This window comes from Trematomus bernacchii, unplaced genomic scaffold, assembly GCF_902827165.1.
Source record: "Trematomus bernacchii unplaced genomic scaffold, fTreBer1.1, whole genome shotgun sequence".
NCBI classification, from domain to species: Eukaryota; Metazoa; Chordata; class Actinopteri; order Perciformes; family Nototheniidae; genus Trematomus; species Trematomus bernacchii.
This window is the reverse complement of record NW_022987739.1, coordinates 28,280,180-28,295,416: the sequence shown is the minus strand read 5'-3', so window position 1 is coordinate 28,295,416 and position 15,237 is coordinate 28,280,180. Positions and strand designations below refer to the sequence as shown.

General features: G+C 44.4%; 1 pseudogene; it reads left to right on the top strand.

Annotated features, from left to right (window-relative positions):
* Positions 1–675: 675 nt before the first annotated feature.
* On the top strand, positions 676–784 carry LOC117496258 (annotated as a pseudogene).
* Positions 785–15,237: the final 14,453 nt, after the last annotated feature.

The window sequence follows — 15,237 nt, the reverse complement described above, 5'->3', positions numbered from 1 at the left end:
AATTGAAGTGGGACCATTTATGGTGAAGGAGGTGATGATGTTAAGAGGGATGTTATTGGTTACATAATATTAGTTTAAATTGTTATTGGAATGATGCTCATGTGGTGTTGGTGTTTGTAATGTGCATATTGGTTTAAAGCATTGGGGTCCTTCCTTTTTTGGGGATCGGTAATGTAAATGTGTAAAGTGTAAACTTTTTATAATAAAAGATTACGCGGACATTTTGCAAAAAACAGAAAGTTGCCCATTACATCTTGAATCATGACTTTTATCAACAATGCATTCATATCAAATACAGCGTCTTGGTGTGAATGCTTGTTTGGTGTTTGGCTGAAAGTTCAATTCAAGGTTTTTTTTGTTGCAAAGTGCTGGAATCGGCTGCCATTTAAGTAAGATCCGCCCAAACGATGGTCTGTTCTGAAAGGGGGAACTAAGCCAAGGACTTTGAATCAGTTTCTATGGGGGCGGTTTTGCTCAGTGTATTGATTTTGGTTGTACTTTATTCAAACTTGTCTGTACTTGAAATGATCATATTTCAAATCTTTCTCATGGCTTTCTCTTGCCTGTAGTTTAGGCTCCAAGCTTGAGTAAAAGAGGATGGATTGTATTTTAGCTGTAGAAGAAGGCTGCGGTGTTTAAGCAGCTATAAATAGCGTGTGTGCCGATTCAAATTTCGTTTACGGCCATACCACCCTGAACACGCCCGATCTCGGAAGCTAAGCAGGGTCGGGCCGGGTCAGTACTTGGATGGGAGACCGCCTGGGAATACCCGGTGCCGTAAGCTTTTGCTTTTCTTCCTTGCTCGGCAGAGGTCCCTGCACGTTCTTTTGAGGGCAAGCCAATCTTCATCCAATCATGATATTCCATTGTGAGATTGGACCTAAGTCACAGCATCACAGTGGACAGAGCCACTCACGGCACTGCTTATCTCCGAACCCGCCCCGAAGGGGGAACTAAGCCAAGGACTTTGAATCAGTTTCTATGGGGGCGGTTTTGCTCAGTGTATTGATTTTGGTTGTACTTTATTCAAACTTGTCTGTACTTGAAATGATCATATTTCAAATCTTTCTCATGGCTTCCTCTTGCCCGTAGTTTAGGCTCCAAGCTTGAGTAAAAGAGGATGGATTGTATTTTAGCTGTAGAAGAAGGCTGCGTTGTCAGCGGTGTTTAAGCAGCTATAAATAGCGTGTGTGCCGATTCAAATTTCGTTTACGGCCATACCACCCTGAACAGAGGAGAAGATGGGAAGAGATGACACGGGGGAGAAGGAGGGAATCGTTGATGGAGCTGTTGGAGTACATGGGGGTGTTGGGGCTGATGAGGGAAACGCTGATGGAGCTGTTGGAGTACATGGGGGTGTTGGGGCTGACGTGGGAACCAACGAAGGAGCGGGGAAGGACAAAAAGAAGGAAGGGACGAATAGGAGAGAAGAAATGGACACGGCGGGTGAGCTGTACTTAAAAGAATTAACAGTAAAAGTTTCGGTGGAAGGTGGATGTAAAAAACTGTCGATGATGGACATGCTGGAGGGAATAAAGGAGCTGTGTGGTGTGATTTTGGGATGTAGGGAGAAAGGGGGGAGGGAATACGAGATCACGATGAAAACGAGGGAGGGGATGGAGAGTCTTTTGGAGGGTGTGAGGGTCAAAGGTGTACTGGTGAGCGCGAGGGAGCTGTTAAGGAAGGAAGTGACTGTGTCTTTTATGAATATGCCTGTATATATTGATGATGGTGTGATACTCATGAAACTGTGTAACTGGGGAGTGGAGCCTGCCTCGCACATAATAAGGCGACGTATACCAAGGTCTAGCATCGCAGACGGCACCAGACACCTGAGGGTGGTATTTAAGGGGGAAGTGCACTCACTCCCGTATTCTACCAAGTTTGAAGTGGCGGGGGGGGAAGAGTACTTCAATGTGAAGCACGATGGACAGAGCCAAGTTTGTAGGAACTGCCTACAGACTGGCCACATTTTCAGGGAATGTCCGGATGTGAGATGTTACAAATGCAGAGGGTATGGACATCTGGCGAGACACTGTGGACGGGGAGGAGGGAGGGGAGAGGGGAGGTCCCCTCACACTGAAAGGGTTACAGCTGACAAAGGGGAGGACAAGACCGAGGGGGGGGCCGAGTGAGGAAGGTGAAGGTGCAAGAGAGGGTGGTGGGGATGTGGAGAAGATGAACGAGGAGGAGAATGGGGATGAGAGCGGGGAATTGAGGGAAAAGAGACCGCGTGAAAGTGGAAGTAAGGAAGATATAAGGGAGGGTGATGAGGGGACAGGGTTTTTTGCGAGGGATTGTGAGGGGAGGGGAGAGAGGGAGAGAGGGAGGGAGGAAGAGGAGTCTGGAGAGGGTGAGGAGATGAGTGATGAGGCGTCTGATGTTGAAGAAATGGAAGACGAAGAGGAGGGTGTGCAGGAGGATGATGTGGGAGGGAGGATGAAAGAAGTAGAGAATGAAAAGGAGGGGGAGGGGGGCATGGGGATGCCTGGTAAAAAAAAAGAGGGACTCTGGTAGGAAAAGACAGTATGAAGGGGATAGAGATGGGAGAGGTAGTGGGGTGGGAGATGATGGAAAGGAAGTAGTTGGGTTGGGGAAAGAGGCTGGAAAGGGAGGAGGAAAAAAGAAAAAGAAAAATACAGAGTCAGAGTTAGGAGGGTGTGGTGGAGGTATAGATGGGAAGTGTGGGGAAATAAGTGACGTGAGGGCAGGGGTGGAGACGGTGATAATGATGAAGAAGACAGAAGAGGAGAGTGGAGGTGGGACTGTTGAAAAGGAGAAGGCGGTGGAAAAGCTGGCTGTCGTGGTGGAGAGCGTGGTCGGGCCTGTCGTGGATGAGGTGGAAGGAGAACAGAGGATTGCAGAAGTGGAAAAGGTCGTGGAGGAGGTGGTGGAAGTGGAGCAGCGGGACGCAGAAGCAAGCGGGGTCGGGACTGTCGTGGAGGAGGTGGTGGAGGGGGAGCAGCGGAGTGCAGGGGCGAGTGATGTTGGTTCTGATGTGGAGAGGGTGGTGGTTGGAGGAGAGCAGTCCGCGGAAGGGGGCTTTGGTGGGGAGGTCTCCTCTGAGGCGGATGAGGAGACGAATGAGGTGATGGGTGGTGTTAAAGTGAAGGACAATCGATGGTTGGGTGAGAATGAGAGTCAGATGAGAAGGGACAGGAGCGCCAATAGGATGGAGATGCGCTCTCATTCTCAGAGGGGACGGGCAAGAAATATGGAAAAAAAAGGGGTGAAATATGAAATAGAGTTTAAATTGTTATTTTTTTTTTCTTTTATGTATATCAGGGGTCGGCAACCTTTTTGATATGAAGTGCCATTTAAAAAAAAAATAATTATCAGCGTGCCAACGATCGAGAATTATCAACGGGGGGGGGGGGGGGGATGTTGAGGAGCTTGACGCTCGTGATCTATCAACAGGAGGGCGGGGGGGCCTCGCTGCGGGGACGCAGTGTGTGGACCTGTCAGCGCAACTTACATGATACCGAATTTAACAACCACATTTAAATAATTGTTTTAAACGGCATAATAATAAGGACGATCGTCCGTTCTGTGATTCTCCAGAACACACATGTTATGATATTAGGGTCATGCAGAGTGAGATGAGATCGCTGTCCCTTTAAGAGAGAGAGAGAGGGGTTTGGCGTGTGCGTGTGAGTATGTTTCTGGAAGTGAAACGAGGCAGCAGAAAAACAGAGGTCTGTGATGTATTTTGTGAAACAGAAGAACAGCTAAATAAATGCAACGGCCTCTCAAGAAGAGCTCGCCTCTCTCCAGTCATTTAAGCTAAAGTGGGTTATTGAACCTGAAGCTCGTTGCTTCTGCCCTCCTCGACTACGGTCTGGGAGCCGACAGGAAAGTTCAACACACAGATGGCCAGTCCGCCCCTTTGTAGCATATTATTTCAATGAGAGATGAGCAGATCGCCACTGGGCTTTCAACTAAAGACACACACAGCCACGCAAAAACTGCGACATTTGTAAAGCTCCTTATGGGTACTGCAATTTGTGAAGTGCTTTCTTCCGTGGTGAAACGATCAGCACTGCACCACGGAGGAAAGCGGCAGAAAGTCACCTGGAGTTAAAGAGAGCGGGGCTGCGTTGCGTGCATGGCTTCCTTCTGCAGGTAACGGGGAGACGCGCTCTGGCGGCGGTCTCGTTCAGGATCCGAAAATACAATTTAAATATTTTGCACACTTATTCGACTTATTCCTAGTGTGCCACTGGCTACGGTGCCGCGTGCCAATGCTGGCACGCGTGCCAGGGGTTGCCGACCCCTGATGTATATGCTATGGTGACTTTCTGCTCCTTTAATGGAAGAGGACTAAAAACAAAGGACAGAAGGGACCGAGCTTTATTGCTATGTGCAACTGACATTATATGCTTACAAGAGACACATTGGGATGAAAGGTGTGTGGATGATGTGAAGAAGGGTTGGATGGGTGATGTTTATGTGAATAATGGGGGTTTGAATGCTAGAGGGGTTGCGATTTTAATTAAAACTGGGGTAGTAGAGAATGTGAGAAAGGTTGATGATGATGGTGAGGGGAGAATGATTGGTGTAGAGTTTGATTATATGGGGGAAATGTTTAAATTAATTAATGTACATGCACCGAATGAAGAGAAGGAAAGGAAGGTGTTTTTTGAGGGTCTGGATGGGAAATGTGGGGGAAATTGTATGGTGGTGGGTGATTTCAATGTGTGGTGTGGAAAGAATGATGTGGCTGGGAGGATGCGGTTTTAAAATGATGCTTCAAGACGTGCGCTTGAAAAGATGATGGGGGAGAATGGGTTAAGGGATTTGTGGAGGGAGAGAAACATGGATGAGAGGGTGTTTACAAGGAAACAGGTGGTGGGAGGTGTATTGAAGCAAAGTAGGATAGATTTGGTGTTATGTAAGGGGAGTATGGGTAGTAAAATTGGGGAGTTCAAGCATGGGATAAATAGTTTAAGTGATCATGTTATTCTTAAGTTTAGTTTGGATGATGGGTGTAGGGGGAGGGGTGTGGTGTTTGAATGAAATGTTGTTAAAGGATGAGAGTTATAAAGGTATGGTGTATGAATGGATAAATAAGCAAGGAAGTATGGATGGAGAGGATGAGGGGGAGTGGTGGGAGGATTTGAAAGAAAAGATTAAGAAAATGAGTATTAAGTTTAGTTGTAGGAGGAACAAAAAAGGGAGAGAGGGAGGAAAAGTTGAAGGAGGAACTGGTTAGAGAGACAGAAAGGATAGAGGAAGAGATAGGGAGAGATTTAGGGGTATATAATAGTTTAAAGGATGAGTTGGGGGTAATAGAAAAGGAGAAATGTATGGAAGCGATAGTTAGGAGTAGGGCTAGATATTTGGTAGAAGGGGAGAAGTGCACAGGTTTTTTTTTGGGGATGGAAAAAAGGAAACAGGGGAATAATTATATTAAACAGATAGAGGGTAAAGGGGGAGAGGTGATATCAGATTTAGTGGGGATAGTGAAAAGGGTGGAATCATTTTATAGGGAATTATTTAAGGAGGAGGGGATTGATAATGAGTGTCTAGAGAAGGCACTGGATAGCATGGAAGCGGTGTTGACTGAAGAAGGAAAGGATTTATGTGAAGGAGAAATAACAAAGGAGGAGGTAGAAGCAGCAATTGACGGCATGGGGAGGAATAAAAGCCCTGGGTTAGACGGTCTAACTGCTGAATTTTATGTGGAGTTTAAGGGCATATTAGTGCCGATATTGCAAAAGCTTTTTAAATGCTTTGAAGAGAGGGACGAACTGCCGGACGGTTTGTCAACAGGAGTGATTAGTATTTTGTTTAAGAAGGGGAGTAGGGATAAGCTAGGGAACTATAGACCTTTGAGTATGTTAAATAATGATTATAAGATTTTAGCACAGGTGTTATCTAACAGGTTGAAGAGGGTAATTGGTGTAGTCGTGGGGAGCACACAAGCTTATAGCATACCGGGGAGAGATATTAGTGACACTATTTGTAGTATAAGGGATATTATTAATTATATGAAGGGGGGGATAGGTGGGGTGTTGATTAGTTTGGATCTAAATAAAGCTTTTGATAGGGTAAATCACGATTATTTATTTAGGGTTTTAGAGAAAGCGGGGTTTGGGAGGGGTTTTATTGGGTGGATTAGGAGGATTTATAGGAAGGCGGTGAGTTGTGTTAAGGTTAATGGGATTGTCACTAATGTTTTTAAGTTAGGGAGGTCAGTCCGGCAGGGGTGCCCTCTCTCGGCAATGCTTTATGCTTTGTCAGCAGAGCCGTTTGCGACATTGCTGAAAAAAAATGAGAAAGTGAAGGGGGTGGAGGTGCCAGGGGGGGGGGGTGAGTGTAGTTTACCAGTATGCGGATGATACAACAATCACGGTTAGGGATATGGAGAGTGTGAAAGGGGTATTTGAGAGTGTAGAGGTGTATGGAAGGGCATCAGGGGCAAAGATTAATATAGAAAAGTCAGAGTTTATGGTGTTAGGGACAGGTAGTGTAGGGAGAGCAGAGGTGAAGTTGAGGGAAAATAAGGATTATTTTAGGGTTTTGGGTATTAATTTGGGTTTGAAAGATAGAGAGGGGAGGGATGTGCAATATGAGGGTGTTTTGGGAAGCATTAGGAAAACGTTGAGGTTTTGGAGACTGAGGAAATTGAAATTGAGAGGCAAGGTTATGGTGGTAAATGGGTTAATTATGAGTAAGTTAGTTTATATTATGAATGTGTTAGATGTGCCTGAGAGGATAGTTAGAGAAATAAATAAAATAGTAAGTGAATTTATCTGGGATGGGAGTGGAGTAAGGATAGCAAGGGAGGTGTTAGAAAATGAGTATAAGGATGGGGGGTTGAAGTTAATAAATATAGAGAGGAAGTTAAAAACAATGAGGGTCAAAACAATGATCAAATATTTAAATAAAAAAGATGATCATGTGTGGAAAGTGTTTTTGAGGGATAGTATAAGTAAAGGTGGGGGGTGTGGGGATAGTGGTATTTTTATGTGTTTCAAGAAAGGGTGGATGAGTGGGATGAGTGATTTTCAAGGGGAAGTGATGAGTGCATGGGGAGAGTTTTTGGTGAATGTTAGGTATGATTGTGTGAACAGGAAACAGGTATGGGTGCAGCCGATATTTCAAAATAAAATGATAATGAAGGAAGGGAAGGTAATGTTCAATTTGCCAATGTGGAGGGCGGGATTTAGGGTTGTAAGGGATTTAGTATATGAATATGTTCCGGGTTTTATGAGGGCACAGGTGATTATTGATGAGGTGAGAGGGGGGGATTTGTTAACGGGGAAAGGGACAGCAGAGACTTTATTAGAGAGTATAAAGGAAGGAATGCCAGGGGAGTGGAGGAGAATGATTGAAAGTGAAAATGTGGGGAGTGTGGAAGGTGATGTGGTGTTATATGTGGGTGAAGGGATGAAACTGGGGGATTTGAGTGCAAAAGGAATTTATAAAATGTTTGGGTTGGGAAGTGTGAGGAGACCAACATCGGAGAAAGTGTGGGAAAAAGTGGTGGGTGGAATGGATTTGAGAAAGATATGGTTGAATCTGAGAGTGAAAGGTAATAGTATAGAATGTGAGCAGTTTGATTTTCTTTTAAGACATAATAGGGTTTTTAATAATTTGATAATAAGTATGTTTGACAAAGAGGTGAGGAGAGAATGTGATGTATGTAGAGTGGAAGTGGAGAATTGTATGCATGAGTTTTTTGAGCGTAGAGAATTAAAGGTTTTTTTTGGGAAATTGAAAGAAATGATATGCAGATGTTGGGATATAAGGGTGTTTAAATGTTTGGAATGGAAGGAGCTGTGGCTATTTGGTATGAATGGGGAAATGGATGCGTATAATGTTGGTTTGTTAAATATGTGTCTAAGTCAGGCTAGATATGCGGTGAAGATAAGGAGAAATGCCGCCCATTATGAAGGAAGAATTGACAAAGTGTGGAATATTATGAAGAGGAATATTAAGAGGGATTTGGGAATGTTATTTTTACATAAAGGGAAAGATGTTTTTGTGGTGGAGTTTGTGGAAGGAAGTGATTTAATTCAAGTAGATGATGATAAACTAACATATCATTTTGATGAATGATGGTATGGTATTTTGTTTTTGTTTATTTTGAGAAAGAGTGTTTACAGTGATTAGTATGAAATTTTGTTTTGATGAAATGTTGTGGTGGTTTCTGTTTGGATATTAGTTTAAAGCATTGGGGTCCTTTCTTTTTTTGGGGATCAGTGATGTGATTTGAATGTAAAGTGCAAACTTTTATAATAAAAGATAAAAAAAAAAAAAAAAAAAAAACACACGCCTGATCTCGGAAGCTAAGCAGGGTTGGGCCGGGTCAGTACTTGGATGGGAGACCGCCTGGGAATACCCGGTGCCGTAAGCTTTTGCTTTTCTTCCTTGCTCTGCAGAGGTCCCTGCACGTTCTTTTGAGGGTAAGCCAATCTTCATCCAATCATGATATTCCATTTCCATTGTGAGATTGGACCTAAGTCACAGCATCACAGTGGACAGGGCCACTCACGGCACTGCTTCTCTCCGAACCCGCCCCCTACACCCTGTTGATTGACAGTGGTCCTTTTTGTTGTTTGACTTTGAAATAGTTATTAAAATATCAATATTTGAGCAAATTGTCTATTAGAGCAATAGTTAACTTTGCATTGTCCTCAGTCTGTTTACAACCGTGCCAATTGAACGTACAGCGCCGTCTGCTGACGAAGGTATAAAGTCAAAGCTTACGGCACCGGGTATTCCCAGGCGGTCTCCCATCCAAGTACTGGCAACCCTCCACCTTCTCAGCTACAGCTAAAATACAATGTATCCTCTTTTACTCGTGTAAATCACCTGTTTGGAGCCCCATGTTTGCTGGCACATTACGCGGACATTTAGCAAAACCCAGAAAGTTGCCCATTACATCTTGAATCATGACTTTTATCAACAATGCATTCATATAAAATACAGCGTCTTGGTGTGAATGCTTGTTTGGTGTTTGGCTGAAAGTTCAATTCAAGCTTTTTTTGTTGCAAAGTGCTGGAATCGGCTGCCATTTAAGTAAGATCCGCCCAAACGATGGTCTGTTCTGAAAGGGGGAACTAAGCCAAGGACTTTGAATCAGTTTCTATGGGGGCGGTTTTGCTCAGTGTATTGATTTTGGTTGTACTTTATTCAAACTTGTCTGTACTTGAAATGATCATATTTCAAATCTTTCTCATGGCTTTCTCTTGCCCGTAGTTTAGGCTCCGAGCTCGAGTAAAAGAGGATGGATTGTATTTTAGCTGTAGAAGAAGGCTGCGTTGTCAGCGGCAGTGGCGTCGCCTGGCCTGGGCATCCGGGGCTTTAGCCCCGAATGTTTTTTCTGTAGCCCCGGACAATTCTCCCTCAATAATATAATACATTAACCGTGCTTTACGTACGTGAACCTCATCATGACACAAGAGAGGACGGCAGCACTGTAATTTCCCGTGTTCAGTGAATGCAACAGAGGCATGACACCAGACCAATCAGAGAGTTGCATGGAAATAAATGTGTGCTTGTGTCATTCAAGCTCGGCTCTGTGTGTGTGTGGCAATAGCGCATTTAGTGTGATAGAGAGAGAGAGAGGGGGGGAGGGAGGGACCGGTGCCAGCATGGACCGTGTTGTTAGCATCTGGTTAGCTAGCTGCACTAACGGACATAAGGAGCTGTTTGTTCCACAACAAGCTAGACGAGAGTCCTCTCCTCTCAGACTGAGAGACTCAGGTGAGCTAAAGGACTCTCTGAGTGTTTAGATACTTAACTTTAGTCTAAGTTATCTCAGTGGGTCTCAAACGGTTTGGTCACAAATTATTCAAAAGATTATTTCCGCGGCACACCTTCATATGATCATTATAAAAAAAATAAGAGAATAAAGGAAAAACAGTTATGAAATACTATATGGCAGTAAAACAAGAATAGAGTTTAAAAGGGGAGTGATTAGTAAAATATCCATAAAGAAAAAGTACATCTGTTTACAGTTCTGCTTCATATGGGTGTTGAGAGAGGTATCCATAGATCTCTTCATTTTGCTCTCAAAGTGCACCAGATTGATGCATTTAACTTCAATATTTAAAAAAAAAATCTTCCCGGGGGAGCATCCCCCCGGACCCCCCTAGAGGAGGTGAGCCCCCCACTCATAAAAAATACCACTTTACCCCTGCCTATATGCAGTGAGCTGATTATCGAGCCTTCATTGTAACAGTTGCGGGTGTACTGTGCGTGTGGGGAGTGTTGCAGTAAAAAATGCCACTGTAGTGCCGCCGCCACTGTGGGCTAAGCCCCGAATGTTTTCAGGTCCAGGCGACACCCCTGGTCAGCGGTGTTTAAGCAGCTATAAATAGCGTGTGTGCCGATTCAAATTTCGTTTACGGCCATACCACCCTGAGCCACTAGTGGCGCGGGTGTAGTGTGTACGGAAAAGAGCTGCGGAATCGATTGAAGGAAAATAAGGGAAAGGATCTTTATTTTCGCTTTATTTATCATTTTTTCTTGGGTTTAACTCTCCCCAAACAGCTTTGCTGTCTGGGGGGCCCTCATTTGAACGTGTTTGATGGCTAATGCGGGAGAAAAGAAGAGAATTGCTCACGTGCATTCAGGAATGTTTGTAGCGGAAAGGAATACGGAGAAGAATGCGGAAATGAATGTGAGACAGCAAACAGCGGAACCGAAAGCTGAGGAAATGAATAGAACATCTGGAAAGAAGGTGGATATTCAAGATAAAGAGGTGACGGGAGTTTCTGCAAAAGGAATAAATGTTAAAACGGCTATTTCGATGCCTGAGGAGGAGCAGCACGCTGCTGACGAAAACCCGGAAATAGGCACGGAGAATGGAATGTCGGACATGAATGAGTCTGCTAGAAAGGAACTGGCGGCTCAGAAAGCAGAAGAAGAGGGGACGGGCGAGAAATATGAAAAGAAATGGAGAGAAAAAAGGGGAAAAATAAGAAATAGAGTTTATTTTGTGATTTCTCCTCCTTTATGTATATGCTATGGTGACTTTCTGCTCCTTTAATGGAAGAGGACTGAAAACAAAGGACAGAAGGGACCGAGCTTTATTGCCATGTGCAACGGACATTATATGCCTACAAGAGACACATTGGGATGAAAGGTGTGTGGAGGATGTAAAGAAGGGATGGAGGGGAGAGGTGTATGTAAGTAATGGGGGAATGAATGCAGGGGGAGTGGCGATTTTGGTGAAAGAAGGGGTGGTGGAGAATGTGAAGAAAGTAGAGGGTGATGAAGAGGGGAGAATGGTTGGCGTGGTTTTTGAATACATGGGGGAAATGTTTAGACTAATTAATATCTATGCACCGAATGAGGAAAAAGGAAGAAAGGTGTTTTTTGAGGGTTTAGAAGGGAGGTGTGGGGGGAACAGTATGATTGTTGGGGACTTCAATGTGTGGTGTGGGAGGATGGATGTGTCTGTGGGGATGAGTTTTAGAAGTGACTCCTCACGGGACACACTAAGGAAAGTAATGGGGGCGAATGGGATGTGTGATGTGTGGAGGGAGAGGAATGTGAATGAGAGGGTGTTTTCTAGGAAACAAGTGGTGGGGGGGGTGCTGAAACAGAGTAGGATAGACCTCTTACTGTGTAAGGGGGAGATAGGAGGGCTGATTGAGGGTATCAAATATAGAATGGTGGCAATGAGCGATCATGCCATACTGGGGTTGGGTGAAGGATGCAAGGGGAGGGGAGGGGGGATATGGTGCTTAAATGCAATGTTAGTGAAAGAGGTAGGATATAGAAATGAGGTGAACAAATGCATATTGAAGCAGGGAAGTATGGGGAAGATGGAAGCGGCAGTATGGTGGGAGGGTTTTAAGAGGGATATTAAGGAGATGAGTATAAAGTATAGCTGCGAAAGAAGCAAAAAAGAAAGAGTGAGAAAAAGGAAGGTAAGAAGGGAGCTGGAGAAAGAGGAAGGGAGGATCAATAAAATGGCAGGGAGGGGTTTAGAGGAATACGTTAGGTTAAAAGAGGAATTAGGAGAGATAGAGAGAGAGAGATGTATGGGGGCAATAATAAGGAGCAGGGCAAAATATTTGGTAGAGGGGGAGAAGTGTACTGGCTTCTTCCTCGGAATGGAGAAGAGGAAGCAAGGGAAGAGCTATATAGCACGGATAGAAGGGAAGGGGGGGGAAATAATAACGGATTTGGTGGGAATAGCCAAAAGGGTAGAGGAGTTCTATGGGGATCTGTATAAAGGGGAGAGGATGGACAGTGAGAGCTTGGAGGCAACGATAGAGAGCATGGAAATGAGTTTGAGTGAGGAAGGGAGGGAATTATGTGAGGAAGGGATAGGAAAAGGAGAGATAGAATTAGCGATAAAGGGATTGGGGCGAAACAAAAGCCCAGGGCTGGATGGCCTGACAGCCGAGTTTTATGTGGAATTCTGGGAGATCCTGGTGCCGCTGCTCCATGCTTTGTTTGAGCAGCTGGAAGGGAGGGAGGAATTGCCGGCTGATATGTCAACAGGGGTGATAACTATTTTGTTCAAAAAGGGGTGTAGAGATAAACTGGGGAATTATAGGCCACTTAGTATGCTGAACACAGATTATAAAATCCTAGCACGGGTGTTGTCAAATAGGATTAAGAAGGTGATAGGGACGGTGGTGGGTGATACACAGGCATATAGCATACCAGGGAGGGATATAAGTGACACGGTGAGCAGCATAAGAGATGTGTTTGGACATATGAAGGAGGGGGTAGGTGGGGTGGTAGTCAGCCCAGACCTGAACAAAGCCTTTGACAGGGTTAACCATGAGTATTTGTTCAGGGTATTGGAGACAGCGGGGTTTGGAAAAGGATTAGTGGGTTGGATAAGGAGGATATATGCGGGGGCTTTGAGTTGCGTTCGGGTTAATGGGGTGATCACAAATGTCTTTAAGTTGGGGAGATCAGTCCGGCAAGGATGCCCTCTCTCAGCAATGTTGTATGCGCTCTCAGCAGAGCCACTTGCAGCATTGCTGATGAAGAACACAAGCATTAGGGGAGTGGAGGTGCCAGGTGGGGGAGAGAGTCTGGTATTTCAATATGCAGATGATACCACGATTACAGTGAAAAATATGGAGAGTATCAAAGGGATCTTTGAGAGTTTAAAAGTATATGGAGGGGCTTCTGGGGCAAAGGTGAACGTAGAGAAGTCAGAGTTCATGGTATGGGGAGGGAGGAAAGAAGGGGGGATAGAGACAGGGCTGAAGGAGAATAAAGAATACTTTAGAGTGCTGGGGATAAACTTGGGGGTAAAGGAGAGAGAGGGCAAGGACACACAGTATGAGGGGATTATAGAGGGTATTAGGAAGACATTGAGGTTCTGGAAGGGGAGGAAGCTGAAACTAAGGGGGAAAGTTACGGTGGTCAATGGGCTCATAATGAGCAAACTGGTGTACACCATGAAAGTATTAGATGTGCCAGAGTGGGTAATTAAGGAGATAGGTAAGATAACGAGTGATTTTATTTGGGAGGGAAAGGGGGTCAGGATTGCAAAAGAGGTTTTAGAGAATGATTACAAGGATGGGGGACTGAAATTAGTAAATTTGTAGAGGAAAATAAGGGCGATGAGAATCAGAACGATGGGGAAGTACCTCAATAAGGAGAACGGATTCCTATGGAAGACTTTCTTGAGAGAGGCCCTGGAGAAGTGTGGGGGATGTGGTGACAGTGCGGTGTTTATGAAGATAAGGTTGGGGGATATGAGTAGGGTGAGTGACTTCTATAAAGAAGTGGTGAGTGCCTGGGGGGATTTTCTGCATAAGGTGAAGTATGAGTGTAGGGAAGTGAAGCAGGTATGGAAGCAGCCCATTTTTTTGAACCCAAGGATTAAGGAAGAGGGGGGCAGCATATTTAACCTGCCAATGTGGAGGGCTGGGTTTAGGGTGACCTAGTGTACGAGTTTGTCCCGGGGTTCATGAGGTCTCAGGTGGTGGTGGATGAGGTGACGGGGAGAGAAATGGTGATGGGAGCTGGTACAGCTGAGAGAGTGATGGAAAGTATTAAGGAGGGAAATTGAGATAAGTTGGAAAACTATAGGCCACTGAGCATGTTAAATACAGACTACAAAATTCTGGCACGGGTGTTGTCGAACAGAATTAAGAGGGTGATTGGGACAGTAGTGGGGTGCACACAGGCATATAGCATACCAGGGAGGGACATTAGTGACACGGTGAGTAGCTTAACCTGTTCCACTCTGAGCCTGTTTTTCAGGTCTCGGGCTCGAAAATGACATTCCCAGAACAAATGACCATATCTTCCCTTCTAAAAGGGTTAAATTAATAATCTTTTTTCTCAAAGTAATGATAAACCTGTGAGTTGGATGTAGAAGTGTCAGAATCAATATAAATGTTTTTTATTTTAAAGAAAATTCAGATTTTACATAGTAAAAAACTGTAAATTATAGTGTCCGTCCAAAAATTATAGTGAAAACAGATAGTGAAAACTACCCTTGGATGATGGGTTAGTAGACTAAAAGCTTTAGGAATCCAAAGTACAACATATAATAAGTACCCTGTATCAAGATTGATGCAAAACAAGTGAAATTTGACCTTTTTAGAGAGATTTAGCCAAAAAACTGGGCCATCTGGGGTCATTTGGGTGGATTTGACCTATCTCTGGCCCCCCTTGCTCGATTTGGTTGGTTGACATACCCTTGTGACCGTTAGAGCCAATAGAATCGAAGGGGGAGGACAACACCCACACAAGCTGTAAAGAAAAAATGTGGGCGCTTCGCGTGTGGAAAACGAAACCAAACTGGAGGAATGTCTCCTTCTGGAGTTTGGAAACTAAAACGCAGTTGTATTGCTTATGGATTATCAGAAATAATTTCAAAGAAGGCACAGACACATAGGATGAACCTATGGATTAACTGCAGCATCGTTTTTTTATCGTTTTAATGCCATTGAAGACCACTTTTGACCAAGGTAAGCCATATTTACGTGTTTAGCTTCTTAGCTCCACATGTGATGATGTACGCTTTCGTTGATAGCGTCGCGAATGTTTATCACTGAGTGTTGAGGTGGGCACCGGTAGATTCAGTGTCTCCAGGACACCAAAAACGAGTGGTTGGCTGTGCATCTAGGATAAGTAATAAGGGAGTTATGAGTGAGTTTAAGTGCCTTTGTAGGTCCCGTTTTTTCGATCGAGGCTAATTCAGAGGCTGAGTGCTAGCATTGTGGGTTTTTTTTGAAAAAAAAAAATTAAAAAGATCAGTTAGCTGAGTTTCTTCCCGTTACATGGATATAACACATT